This window comes from Haliotis asinina, chromosome 15 (genome assembly GCF_037392515.1).
Source record: "Haliotis asinina isolate JCU_RB_2024 chromosome 15, JCU_Hal_asi_v2, whole genome shotgun sequence".
NCBI classification, from domain to species: domain Eukaryota; kingdom Metazoa; phylum Mollusca; class Gastropoda; order Lepetellida; family Haliotidae; genus Haliotis; species Haliotis asinina.
The window spans coordinates 42,078,036-42,094,089 of record NC_090294.1 but is presented as its reverse complement, the minus strand read 5'-3'; positions in this window follow the sequence as shown (position 1 = coordinate 42,094,089).

Genomic DNA, 16,054 nt, shown 5'->3' with positions numbered 1-16,054 from the left:
CTTATACCATTACTTAGTTTTAAGTGTCGGTGAACAGTTGAGGTGTTAGGATAGTTCAAAGTAAGAAGAAAAATTCTCAATAATTATGAACCAGACTATACATTATCTCACCCCATCTAAGGCACTAGGGGCCGCTAGTAAACCTGGGTATCGTGAAAACATGAACACCCAGACCTACATTTTACCATATTTCAGCCTCAACTTTGGTTTTTCTTCATATTCGGGTTTGAGCATTTGAATCCCGAATCTGAATATTTTGTTCGGATTCGGGATTCAAATCCCGAATCTGAATATTTTGTTCAGATTTGGAGTTATGACCAACAGTGTCAGCATACATTATGTCACCCCTTCTGAGGTATTGGGGGCCGCTAGTAAACCTGGGTATCGTAAAATCATGAACACCCAAACCTACATTTTTCCATTTTACGCCCTCAACTTCAACTTTTCTTCATATTCGGGTTTCGGCATTTGAATCCCGAATCTGATTGTTTTTTTCATATTCGGGATTCGAATCCCGAATCTGAATATTTTGTTCGGATTCGGAGTTATGAACAACAGAGTCAAGATACATTATCTCACTCCTTTTAAGGTACTAGGGGCCGTTAGTAAACCTGGGTTTCGTAAAAAACATGAACACCCTAACCTACATTTTTCAATATTTCAGCCGGAATCGGGATTCGAATAATTTTGTACGCTATCCAAAGAGTGATTAGACACAACGAGAATGGATACTGTGGCAACATTCATAAGGAACAATGCATCAGTTGTCTCAACCCACGTTATAGATGTTTTGTGGGTATAATGAACAAATAATATTTTTATATGTCCTACTGCAAAGGAAAAAATCGAGTAGGAAAAATTTATCGTATTTTTAACCATTGACCACTGCTCCTCAGTTTTTGCTTTTCGTTTGTCAGCGTTTGTCAGCATCGACCATTTATAGACAAAGGACTTCTAGGTTTATCAGTGCCTCCTAATTACACATTCCCGAATCCGAACAAAATATTCAGATTCGGGATTCAAATGCCAAAACCCGAATATGAAAAAAAACCCGAAGTTGACGCTGAAATACAGAAAAATGTAGGTTTGGGTGTTCATGTTTTTATGATACCCAGGTTTACTAGCGGCCCCCAGTACCTTAGATGGGGTGAGATAATGTATATTGACACTGTTGTTCATAACTCCGAATCTGAACAAAATATTCAGATTTGGGATTCAAATGCTCAAACCCGAATATGAAGAAAAATCAATGTTGAGGCTGAAATATGGAAAAATGTAGGTTTGGGTGTTCGTGTTTTTACGATACCCAGGTTTACTAGCGGCCCCTATTACCTTAGAAGGGGTGAGATAATGTATGCTGACACTGATTTTCATAACTCCGAATGTGAACAAAATATTTGAATCCCGAATCCGAACAAAATATTCAGATTCGGGATTCAAATGCCGAAACCCGAATATGAAGAAAAGTCAAAGTTGAGGCTGAAATATCATGGGAAAATGTTAGTTTGGGTGTTCATGTTTGGGTGTTCATCTGAAAATAAAATATTCATAGATACATAGATACATGCATAGATACATAGATACACAGATACAGGGATGCACAGATAGATGCATAGATACAAACATAGATACATAGATACATACAATGATACATAGATACATACATACATACACAGGTATAATGATACATAGACAGATACATAGATAAATAGATGCATAGATACATAGATAGATACACAAATACATGCATAGATATATAGATACAGAGATACATACATAGATACATACATAGGCACATAGATACATAGATGGGTACATACATAGATACAGAGATACATACATAGATACATACATAAACATATGGATACATAGATACATACATAGATACATCGATACATACATACATAGATACATACATAAATATATACATACATAGATAGATATATACATACATAAATAGATATATACATACATAAATAGATACATACATAGATGCATAGATACATAGATAGATACAGGCATAGATACACATATAGATACAGAGATACATACGTCGATGGATACATAGATACATGCATAGATGCACACGTAGATACATATATGATACACGATACATACATACATAGATACATGATACACAGATACATAAATAGATACATGATACACAGATACATAAATAGATACATACATACATACATACATACATACATACATACATACATACATACATACATACATACATACAGACATAATCCCGAATCCCGAATCCGTTTCTAACTCCATGTTCCTCCACAATAGTCACATTCTGACAGAGAACGTGGTTTCTTCACATCAGAGTTGTCTTCCTCCCATTTCCTTTTAATTTGGGGTATTCCAGGAAGGCCCCCATTGGACTTTTCGGGACATCAGTTTTGCCTGTGTTTTTGCAAATCAGAAGGATCTTGAAACATGAGTCCGCATTCATCACAAGATGGCATGGCTGAGTGCTGTTCTTCACACGTCTGCTCACGATGAACGTCGAACTCTGACTGAATCGTCCTAGCTTGGAGGTTTCCTCTTAAACTGAACGCGTTAGGATAGAGTCGCAAATGGGGAGGTGTTTGGGGTTTTAGATCAACCAGCAAGTGTCCATAAGGCTTCTGATGTGAGCAGGAAACACTGCTGTCGGTGAAAGATGACCCGGATGGTCACCAAACCTGATGACCTGGGCCCCGTTTCACAAAGCTGTCGTAGTTCTACGACTCTTGTAACATAGACTTATGGCAGTCACAGCACTACTGCATCTTTGTGAAACGGGCCCTAGATCCACAGCACACCTCCTCCCTCCAGTGAAAGAGAAATCACCATGTCTAGGCTTTAGGAGTGAGAGAGTTTAGCTTTACGCCGCACTCAGCAATATTCCAGCTATATGGCGGCGGTCTGTAAATAATCGAGTCTGGACCAGACAATTCAGTGATCAACAACATGAGCATCGATCTGCGCAATGGGGAACCGATGACATGTGTCAACCAAGTCAGCGAGCCTGACCACCCGATCCCGTTAGTCGCCTCTTACGACAAGTTGAGTCGCCTTTCATGGCAAGCATTGGTTGCTGAAGGCCTATTCTACCCCGGGACCTTCACGGGTCGAGATTCTGAAGGACCCAAGACAAAGTCTTAGACCTTGATGATGGACTGAATCTAATAGTTTCAGGTTGCTTTTGCAGGCTCCACCATATACAAGTTTAGATCGTACCAATGATCTGTGTAAATGAAGGAGGGTAGTTTGATCCCCCTCCCCACTTCAAACAACCTTCAGCAAATCTAGTGCCTTCAGGCATTTGACTTTAAGAGATTTGGTAAGAAGGTTAAATGAGAAACGAAAATTATACCCAAGAATTTAGCCTCCTTTACAACTTGGATTGGAGTGCCATTTAAAGATAGTTCTGGGTCCTTATGCGGTTTATATTTTCTACAAAAGTATACAATTAGTTTTTGTTTGAGAAAATTTAAAACCGTTTTCAAGGCACCATTTATTTATTTTACTTAAACACAGCTGTAATTGCCGTTCAATGGTGCGCATATTTTTACCACGACAAGAAATATTAAAATCATCCACAAAAAGTGATCCATCGATTGAATCTTCAAATGAATGTACCCCGAAATCCTCTTCAAATCCACACATACGTAAACCATGGTTTACTGCTGGCTGCAGAAAAGCTAGCAAGGCCCGGAAGAAGGCTGAACAGTATTTCCGTCGCCATCCTATGGTCCATAATTTAAACAAATTTAAAATTTTTAAATGCTACAGCAAGGCGTACTTTTAAACAAAATAAACGCCAGTCATGGCAAAATTACGTTTCAAAAATAAATTCACGTACGCCAATTTCAAAGGTATGGAACATGATCCAGAAAATAAAAGTAAGGGCTCTAAATCTAGTATTCACCATCTTAAAGATGGGAATTGACTAATAAATCAGATATTGCCAATAAACTTGGTGAGACTTTGGCGAAACGTTCTTCCTCATCAAATTATGTACCTGAATTCCAAAAATATCAAAAACAGCACGAAAAGAAATATATTAATTTTACTTCAGAGAATAGAGAAGATTACAATGAAACCTTTTCAATACATGAACTTCTTACTGCTCTTGACCAAGCTCACGATACTGCTTCCGGAGCTGATGGTACAGATTGTCAACTTCTGAAGCACTTGCCAGAATCCTGTTTAGAGACACTTTTACATACCTTTGATGACATTTGGACAACTGCAAAATTTCCTCCCTCGTGGCGAGATGCCATAATTGTACCCATCCCTAAACTATTTTAGCTATTTGAAGAAGTTCTTTAGAGAAGATTTTTATCGGATCAGAAACATCAACAAAAGCACCAGGTATTAGTTTAGCACAGCAGCGAATTTCATACAAATCCCAGTCACCTTTTGCAAAGTTCCATCGTGATGTTGGAGGGACATCAGAAGGTGTCACAGATTTTAATATGGTGGGAAAATGATCACTCCCACAAAGATCATCATGAACTCACCATTCAAATTCACTCAGTAAAGTAGAGTCCACAATGGATAAATCCAGACAAGAGTAAGTTCCAGTTCCTGGTTGTAGATATGTAAAAGAACCATCATTAAATATGCATAAATCGTTGTTCAAGAAAAAATCCTCCAGTACCTTACCTTTTACATTGCTGTCAGTAATACCCCAAAGTGGGTTATGACCATTTAAATCTCCCATTATGACACACGGTTTAGGGAGCTGATCATATAGCGCTTGAAGATCAGACTGTTGAAGGGAAGTCGACGGTGGAATATACAAAGAACATAATGTGAAGACAACATTTAATGTCATTTGAATACTAACAGCCTGGAGAGGGGTATTGAGAGAAACGGGACTATGGATGATGTCCTGCCTTACTGAAAGAGAAGAACCTCCAGTAACTTTATTCCCTGGATGGGAAAAAGCTATGATATGAATCATAATGTCTCAGGTCAAAGTTATGTGTGCTTTTGAGGAACGTTTCCTGCAAACAAAGTGCTGATGGTTTAAAACCCTGTGTTAAAAGTTGAAGATCATTGCAATTGTTCCAAAGTCCTCCACAATTCCATTGAATTATACTGGAAAAGCGGCTTAACTGGAGATCGTGAGCAGTTAGATTTTCCCCTATGCTGCATGGGCAGCGATGGATTGACTTCCATAACTAGAGGTTCAAAGACATTATGAACCTCCAGAGGGGATGTTGAGGTAGACAGGTCCTGAATATGTTCAAGGGACCTTGCTTCTTTTTTCCGTTGTAAATTTCGTTCTTTTGCAGGTAGAATTCTATTTGTTTTCCCTTCAGTTATACAGCCTGACGCAATCACAGGGTCAGGAACAGAGTCTGTCTGCGAAGCTGATGAAGTGTTGGTATCAGCAGTATCGATTGGGTACAGTAGTTTTTGGTCGGTAGACACCCAGCTAATAGCAGTTTGACAGCCAGTATCAGATGTGATAGGAGTAGAGGAAACTGCGTCGGAATATGATCGTGAAGGAGAGGAATTTGTTGATGCATTTGTTACCAACTTTTTTGCCTCAGCGAATGAAATGTCATTGGTGTATTCTAATTTCAATATTTCTGTTTGTGTGACGAAAGAGGGACAAGATTTGGATGAGGACATGTGAGGACCACTGCAGTTTGCACACTTGATTTCATCTGTGCTGTCGTGCTGTTTACTGCAACGGGAGCAAACTTGGGTATTACGACAAGATTTAGTTCCATGTCCAAACCACTGACATTTAAAACATCAGAGGGGGTTAGGAATATATGCATCAACTCCAATGTTGAAATACCCAGCTTTAGTTGCTGAAGGCGTCTGAGGGCAAAGGTAAACAAGTAGGTGTTGGTATTAACAAAACTGTCACCATTTTCCCTTGTAAATCGTTTCACTGATGATACACCTTGGGGCTTCAGTTCTGTGACAATTTCCTCTTCGGACATGTCCGAGAGACACTTAACACGATCGCGGACAATGCCTCGACATGAGTTGAGAGTTTTATGCACTGACACAAGAATCTCAGTGTTTGCAAAACGATGTGCCTTTAAGAGATTTTGAAACTGCTATCTTCTTGCACACTCCACAAGCAGGGAACCGGAACGGAGACGAGCGACATTCCTAACTGTACCACAAATTCCTTCAGTAGATTTGGAAACCACAAAGGGATTGATTTTAAGGGGTTCACCATTAACTCTTTCAAAGACAAGAAAACGTGGCCAAGAATCAACACTTTGAACAGATTCTTCATCAGAAAATGTTGCTATATCAGCGTCAGTGTGACGTCTTTTCGTTTTAGAACGAGAACCAGTCAAATGTGTGGTACCCACCCGCCATCGAGTGTCAACAAGGACGATGTTAAAGTGGAAGCCGCCTACAAACACCAGGGTTACAGGGATGTTATACGCAAGCGAAAATGAATCAGATAGCTATTACTGCCAAACAGAATAAAGTTCAGGGTGGTTCAGCCCAAGACAGATACCCGAAGACAGATAGAATCTGGAGGTCAAAAATGCCAGATTAGCCCATGAACCACCGCCTTCTGGCATATAGTCTCTAGGCAAAGGTGGGTTTTTTAGAAACTGTTGTCTATTATTTCCTTAAAATAAACAGGTATGGATGGAACAACTTACAAATACATAAGTCACATGCTCAGGGCATGGCGAAACCAGCCGATTGATAGAATCGGGCCCATTCTACCACCCGTCCGGGTGAAGTCAGGGCCAAAGTAGTGTGTTGAGCAACAGGAACACCTTTACAGGCTCCCATTGCCCTCAACCACCAGGATCCCTTCCTCCACCGACACAGGGCCGCAACCCACGGCTAACGGTTTGGTGGACCAAATATGCCCACGGGTCCACAGCGGGGGTGTTGGCGAGCACTTAGCGTTACCCAGCACCCACCACGAGGAGGTGGCTCGCCACAGGTATCCCTTTGAGGTTTGAGAGGGGTACTGTCCGTAGATAGGTAACGACCACCATCATATTCGGTCTCGTCTGTCTCTAGTCCCAGCAATGCCATGGCCTGTATCCCTCCGCATTCCTCCAGGGCTTTGCAGAACAGGGAGTATGCTTGGGGGCCTCGTCTAGGTAAGATGGACAGGAGTTCTCTGACCCGATCAAAAGACTTCTGTGGTTTCTCTATAATGTCAGCTTTTATGAAGATCGTCAGAACTTTAAACTCCACCAGTTTGTCAACCACCTCTTCTACTCTCTATATCGCTTGAACGAGGCCAGAATAATTCTCCCTCAGGGTATCCCGGTGAAGTACTTCCTTTTTCAAGAGGGAGAGAGAGAGACCTGGATGTGATGTGTATTCAGGGACGAAGTGATGCCTAATCCAAATGAAAGGGGTTTTTATATTCTCACTGTCAACCGGATGAAACCAGTTCATCTATCTGTACGGTTGCTAGGCGTCTGACCTAAAAATACACCCATGACTGTGAGGACCGTTCAAGGTCGTGGTGAAAAATAAGGTTAGTGTTTTCCAAGGTCACGGTGAGGTCACGAAGGTGTTTTTTCGTTTATTTCGCCATCTATACAACAATACAGCATGTTGTTCATTTATTATGGTCTGCCTTTTTCATCGCTTTTCTGACCTGTTCTGAAATAAGTGCCTATTGTAGGATGCAGATAGGTGCTTGAATCATCATTAAATATGCACTGGTCGTTATTTGAAATGAAATCTTAAAGTATTTTGCATTAAATATTATTGTTAGTACTGCCCCATAGTGGGTTGTGACCATTTAGGTCACCAACAATAACACATGGTTTCAGTTGGTCATAGAGTGATTTACTTTGAAACTGTTGGGACTTACGTTCCCTCTCAGGAGGACAATAATTTTACTATACTTCACCCCCCTTGGAGGGTACAACCACTAATAATCAATGTTCCTAATCTATACTACCAATCATTAAAATTCAACTATCTACAGAACATAGTAATTACAATTCAAAAAGGAAATTAATTTCTTTTAAAAATCCAATCATTAAATGAATATTTACGGTGTTAAAAAGATCGGAAAGTGTTTTTAAATTGAAATATTTATCCCTTATGATGGAGAATTCAACACAGTCAAGCAGAAACGGAGGATCTTCACCTTTCAACAGGTATGCATGTGTATACCTTGTATGACCAGTATGACATCGCCGTAGTATGACCTCTTCAAATCTGGACTCACAACTCAAGTGGGTATAACCAATGTAAGGTTTTATCTCATATAATTTATTGACACCCACTTGGGTGTCCCACTTCTTTTGCATCAGGTCACGGATATAAGATCTAATGGTGGCTTTGTAATGACTGTAAGGAAAAACAAGTGGTGAGTGATGCTTTAGCAGCAAGGTCAGCCAATGTGTTACCAGAGATTCCTACATGGCTGGGTAACCAACAGAAGACGATGTCGTACTGGCCAGTAGCAAGATCATTATACAATTCAATAATATCTATTAAAAGTGGATGTTTACAAGAAATATTTTTAATCGCTTGAAGGCGAGAAGAGAGAGTCGGAATAGATCATATGTTGTTTACGTTTAGGGTGTCTTTCAACATATTTAAGAGCCGTTAGTATGGCGTTTGCTTCAGCTGTAAAAATAGAACTGTTATCTGGTAGTCTAGAAGACTACCAATTACAGTGGCACAAGCCACTGCGCCACCGTCCTTGGAACCATCTGTAAATCAGGGTTTGTAATTGAGATATTTAGGTTTTTTTAATTAATTATATTCTTGTTTATATTGTAATTTATTAGTTTCTGATTTTTAAATGAAGATAATGTTAAGTCGACTTGTGGTCTAACCAACTGTCAAGGAGGAGGAGAAAGAAGACGGGAAGGAGCTGTTTTCCAGCTCAATGCCGGCCGAAGAAAGAAAGGGTTTAATTCTGTGCCCTAGAGGTGGAACAAGATGAGGCTTCTTCTCGTACAAATTCTCATAAAGTGGATTGAACACACAGTTATATGCAGGGTTAGATTTATTAGAGTATAATTTAGTAATGTATTGTAAGGATAATTTTATACGGCGTTGTGTAAGAGATGGTCCATCGGCCTCAACGTAAAGACTGTCAATAGGTGATGTTCGGAAAGACCCAAGACAAAGTCTTAGACCTTGGTGATGAACAGAATCTAAAAGTTTAAGGTTGCTTTTGCAGACTCCACCATATACAATGGCGCCATCAAGTTTAGATCGTACCAATGATCTGTATAAGTGAAGGAGAGTAGCTTGATCCCCACCCCACTTTGAACTTGAAACAACCTTCAGCAAATCTAGTGCCTTCAGGCATTTGGCTTTAAGGGATTTAATGTGTGGTAAGAAGGTTAAATGAGAATCGAAAATTAAACCCAAGAACTTGGCCTCCTTGACAACTTTGATGGGAGTTCCATTTAAAGGTAGTTCTGGGTCCTTATGCGGTTTACATTTTCTGCAAACGTGTATAAAATTTGTTTTAGATTTAGAAAACTTAAAGCCGTTTTCAAGACACCATTTATTTATTTTATTTAAACATAACTGTAGTTGCCGTTCAATAGTATGCATATTTTTACCACGACACGAAATATCAAAAGCATCCACAAAAAGTGAACCGTCAATGGAATCGCTTAAAACCTTGGATAAACTGTCGATCTTAATGAAATACTGTCGTGTAGAACACCCTGATCCTGAGTATAATGGTCAGACAGGGTTGAACCCACTCGGACTTGAAACTGTCTACCACTTAAAAACTGTGATATAAAATATCGACACAGTCTCATATGTCTCTGATTGGGTACGTGTCCTGTGAATGTGCCCCTCGGAGTAGAAACTGAATGCTGGCATGGGGGCGAGAAAGATCAGCCTTTCAGTGCGCGGTCTCGCATTATCGTGTAGGAAAGTGACTCTTCGAAGCTGTTGCCGGATGGATGGCTCGACAACTGATTGTAATATTACATCTTGATAACCCTATCTGTGCTAAACGTTCACTAAAGCTGCCAACCATCGTTCCTAAGGATGCCAAATCTGCTCTCGTTGGATGGAAGCCATGACCTGTGTCCAAGGTTGCCGACGTTGACGCAGACCAGCCTGACGGCTCCGCTGTAGACTCGACGTGCACAAATACCATGTACCTGTAATCTCATGTACACGGCTTTTCGGCATATCACGTGTTCCAGTGCCGTCAGCATCACCTTGATGAAGCGGCTCCAGAAATGAAGTACCCGGATGTGACGGTCTTCAGTAGGCATGATCATCGTTTTTCGGCCTGTCTCTTGTCCCACCTGTTTGACACAACCGCTGCATTAACCTGGTGACGGTTATGCATCCTAACTTTACGGCGATGTAGGTGTAGGCTGTTCCCAGTTGGAGCATATAGAGCGACCCCGTCAATCGCTGTTAAACGTTTCATTTCGTGTGTATCTTTTTGTTGCTGTGATCTCAACATGTCGTGTCGTTTCGATTGAATACGTCTGATTTGGAACATGGAAAAAACCTAAGTATGTTTCCATACAAAAAGATAAATACTTAATGAAAAATACCGTGAAAGTATTTGGTGTCGTTTCTTTTGGACATTTCCTTAGACATTGACGTTGATAGGACCTGTTGACCTCGCCTAGATGGATACTATCATGCCACTTGTCGTTCAATTCCCGATTTCAGTATGTCGCATGGCTAAGCTGTCAGCCATGCAGATAGTTAATGAACTTACTATAGTTAGCGCACCCTGGCTATTTCATCAGCTGTGAAAGGTCAGCAAAACAACGTCAATCCTGAAATATTGACATGCCTGGCCCAGATGTACGCCAACAAGTCAACTGCTTTGTTCCCAAAGACAATATGAAGTTACCAGCTGCGATGAAAAAGGTCGCGTGTTCAACAGTTTACAAATGTTTCCCCGCCTAAGGATATATTCATATTTCTATCCCTAGTAAACGTAGAAAGGATTCGGGTTGAGGTGTGTGTAATATTTTCGTAATACCAGTTAGCCTTTAGAACTGATTAGCGTGTAATATACTTACAATGTATTAATTAATGCCGATATTAAATGCTGTTGCGAACATTCCCCGTGTCTGGTGTAAATATTTAACATCATAAATAAAAGATCACATTTGCAATGGAGGGTTACGAATACATAAATGATTTAATGGTATTGTTTAAACGAAACCCCGCCATTAAAAGTACTCATTTTGACATTTTAATTACCTCACATAGACTTCATTTAATCGTGTCACCTGCTCTGAGCTTAGCTTCGAGTCAAACCTTGTTTTCATAGATGATTCTGTCAAAATCGCTTGTTAGAACGGTTATAAATTGTTATGTTGCAAGCTGTGTCATGTGTCACTACGAGTTGGAAGAAGTTTTGATTTTCTAACTTGAAGAAAACAAATCTGAATCTAATTGATTCTCGAACTGACTTCAGCCCGTGACATCACGATTTTCAAAAATGGCGGCGCCCTGTCGCGCATCTGCCAGTCTGAAATTAAATGTTATTTAGGTTTGTTTTCACCAAGTTACAAAATCAAATTTACTTTTTACTACTAGTAATAGTCACTTGCTTGATGGACAATGTGCTTTTGCATGGCATAGCTTATAGCATAAGACCTTATTCATAGACGCGAGGTGGGTGTCAATATAATACTATTTACAATATTATTGTCGCCTCGATCTTATTACATACTTTATATACAACTAACTGAAAATCCTTCCTCACAGCACATCACTTCCGGTTCGCTGCAGTGACCTGGCGACAGAGCTATGTACAGTCCGTTTCAGTCAGAAACGGACCAATGAACTGCACATTTTATCATTGTACAAAACTGCCACATAAACAGTACACATGTTTATCATGTACTAATACCCAACAGCTTTCTCAGGCCCCCCTAAGTAATTGAAGGAATTACAGCAAATTTGAAGGAATTGCATCTCAAATGTAAACAAACGCAGCCCACTCGCGAAACAATTGCAGCGATATCGGTAGTTTAGCGGTAATAACAGAAACACATCGGCCCTATCGGAAGCAATGTCGGTAATACTGGAAACACGCTCGGCCATCTTCGGAGATTTTTCGGTCGCGAGCGGAAACTCACGCAGCAAAACATGGCGTCGTTGGAAGAAACACCCGTCTCGGTGAGTTGTGTTTTTAGTTCCTACTATTACATTTTTATACTTATCCATCTTTGACCACCCGTGTTGAATGCGTTTAGGTATGAGGTGTTGTCGGGACAATAGCTTATGTTTTTAGGAAAAGATAGTCACTCTAGAAGAGTGCCACAAGTCATGCCCCTGGGGGTTGTTTACATCTGAACATCGAAGTCGTGCCGATGATTACGAACGTGCGCTAGATATAACATCATTTTATTTTGTAAAATATGTTTAAATTTGTCAATTGCACTTCATAGAAAGAAACATTATTGCTCATAAACTTCTTCATGGCGCACGTTCATGATGTTCGTAATACCCAACAGCTTTTTTACTACTAGTAATAGTCACTTGCTTGATGGACAATGTGCTTTTGCATGGCATAGCTTATAGCATAAGACCTTTATTCATGGAAGCGAGGTGGGTGTCAATATAATACTATTTACAAAATTATTGTCGCCTCGATCATATTACACACTTTATATATGACTGAAAATCCTTCCTCACAGCACATCACTTCCGGTTCGCTGCAGTGACCTGGCGACAGAGCTATGTACAGTCCGTTTCAGTCAAAAACGGACCAATGAACTGCACATTTTATCATTGTACAAAACTGCCACATAAATATAAACAGTACACATGTTTATCATGCACTAATACCCAACAGCTTTCTGATATTTGAAAAGTTTCCGGACTCCACCAAGTTGTTTAAGAAACTATCATCATTAAAAACGCAAAGGTTTTTGTCTCTGTCTCGGCGGGGTGAAACCGCAGAAACGGAACAGTGAGTGAGTGAGTTAAAATTTAACGTCACATCGGCAATATCTCAGCCATATCGTGACGAGAACATCTAATATCAAAATTAATTATATGTCTACTATAAAACCTGTCAACGAAGGACAGTAAAAGAACTAGAATATCACAAATGGAATTAAAACTAGCATGGAAAGTTAAAAACAACATCACCATTAGGACAATACACTATAAAATCAGGCTATAGATCGCCAACAACTGAAGGTAGATCACCAAAACTAGGGACCATGGGGACTTACAGTACCTTTGCTACCTGCATGGACCTTAGTTGGATTTACTCCATCCCCTCAGCTGCTGGCGAGTGTACAATATGCTAGCCAAAATTAAAACAACAAGAATACTACGATTAAACGCCTGGTAGATTTAAATTTACATCGAATGTTTATGGACTTACGTACCCTCTCAGGAGGACAATAATTTTACAATACTTCAACCCCCTTGGAGGGTACAGCCACTAACAATTCTAGTTACTAACCTAAACTACCAATCATTAAAATACATTTATATACAGAACATATAACTCAAAATTCAACCAAGAAATCAATTTCCTTTAAAAAAGCAATAATTAAATGAGCGCTGACTGTGTTAAAAAGATCCTTAACAGTTTTTACAGAAAAATACTTATCCCTTATGATGGAGAATTCAACACAGTCAAGCAGGATATGCTTGACCGTGACTCTCTCATAACAAGGGATACAAAACGGAGGATCCTCACCTTTTAAAAGGTATGCGTGAGTGTATCTTGTATGGCCAATGCGACATCGTCGCAAAATGACTTCTTCAAATCTGGACTGACAACCCAAGTATGTATAACCAATGTAGGGTTTTATTTCATGTAATTTATTTATACCTACTTGGGTGTCCCACTTCTTCTGCATCAGATCACGAGTGTAAGCTCTAATGCTAGCTTTGTAGTCAGAATAAGGAATAAGAAGTGGTGTCACAGATTTCTTGAGTGCTGCCTTAGCAGCAAGATCGGCCATTGCGTTACCGGAAATGCCAACGTGGCTGGGTAACCAACAGAAGACGATGTCGTACTGGCCAGTAGCAAGATCATTATATAATTCAATAATTTCAATTAAAAGTGGATGTTTACAAGAAAGATTTTTAATCGCCTGAAGGCAAGAAAGAGAGTCGGAATAGATTATATATTGTTTATGTTTATGGCGTCTTTGAATATATTTAAGAGCTGTTAATATGGCGTTAGCCTCAGCGGTAAATATAGAACTGTTGTCTGGTAATCTAGAAGATATTGTTCTGGATCCAATGACAGTGGCACAAGCTACTGCGCCACCGTCCTTGGACCCATCTGTAAATAAGGATTTATAACTGCTATATTTATGTTTCAATTGATTATATTCTTGTTTATACTGTAATTCATTAGTTTCTGATTTTTTAAATGTGGTCAATGTTAGGTCCACTTGGGGCCTAACCAACTGCCAAGGAGGAGAAGAAAGAAGAAGGGAAGGAGCTATATTTTCCAGCTCAATGCCGGCAGCAGCAAGAAATGGTCTAATTCCTAAACCAAGAGGCGGTACAAGCGAAGATTTCATATTGTATAAGTCCTCACCCAGAGGACTGAAAACACAGTTATATGCAGGGTTTGACTCACTGGAATATAATTTTGTTACATACTGTAAAGCTAATTTGATACGTCGCTGCTCAAGAGATGGCTCATCGGCCTCAACGTACATGCTGTCAACAGGTGAAGTTCGAAAGGAGCCAAGACAAAGTCTTAGACCTTAATTTTGAACAGAATTTAAAAGTTTCAGGTTGCTTTTACAGGCTCCACCATATACAATGGAGCCATAATCAAGTTTTGACCGGATCAGTGATCGATAAAGTTGCAGGAGGGTAGTTTGGTCCCCTCCCCATTTAGAATTTGAAACGACTTTCAACAAGTCAAGTGCCTTCAGGCATTTAGTTTTGAGGGATTTGATATGTGGTAGGAACGTTAAATGCGAGTCAAAAATTAATCCCAAGAACTTGGCCTCCTTTACAACTTTGATGGGAGTGCCATCTTGAGATAGTTCAGGGTCCTTATGTGGCTTATATGTTCTGCAAAAATGTATACAATTAGTTTTGGACTTCGAAAATTTGAAGCCGTTTTCAAGACACCATTTATTTATTTTGTTTAAACACAACTTCAGTTGCCGTTCAATAGTATGCATATTTTTACCTCGGCAAGAAATATTAAAATCATCCACGAAAAGCGATCCATCAATTGAATCGTTTAAAACTTTTGATAAACTGTTGATCTTGATGCTAAAAAGAGTGACAGATAAAATACTGCCTTGTGGAACACCCTGATCCTGAGTGTAATGATCAGACAGGGTAGAACCCACACGGACCTGGAATTGTCTGTCATTTAAAAAGTTGGCAATAAATTGAGGCAAACGACCTCGCAAACCAAAGTCATGTAAATCCCTCAAAATACCATGTTTCCAGGTTGTGTCATATGCTTTTTCAAGATCAAAAAAGATAGACACAGCATGTTGTTTATTAATTAGTGCGTTTTTAACAAATGACTCCAGTCGCACTAAGTGATCGACAGTACTTCTGTTTTTACGGAAACCACACTGTATATCTGTGATAAGATTATTTGTTTCCAAGTACCAAACAAGTCGATTATTTATCATGCGTTCCATGGTCTTGCAAACACAGCTAGTTAGTGAAATAGGTCGATAATTGGACGGATCCGTATGATCACGTCCAGGTTTAGGTATTGGTACTACTATGGCGTCACGCCATGACGGAGGAAAGTTACCCGATGTCCAAATATCATCAAAAATATTGAGAAGCGTTTCTAGGCAGGATTCTGGTAAGTGCTTCAGGAGTTGATAATGTATGTTATCAGCTCCTGTACCAGTGTCATGAGCTTGATCAAGAGCAGTATGGAGTTCATGAATAGAAAACGTTTCATTATAATTTTCCCCATTATCAGAATTGAAATTAATAGTTTTCTTTTCTTGTTGTTTTTGATATTGCTGAAAGTTTGTACATAATTTGAAGAGGAAGAGTGTTTAGCAAGGGTTTCACCCAGTTTATTAGCAATATCTGATTTATCAGTAAGCAATTGACCTCCATGTTTAAGATGATGGACAGTAGATTTAGTACCTTT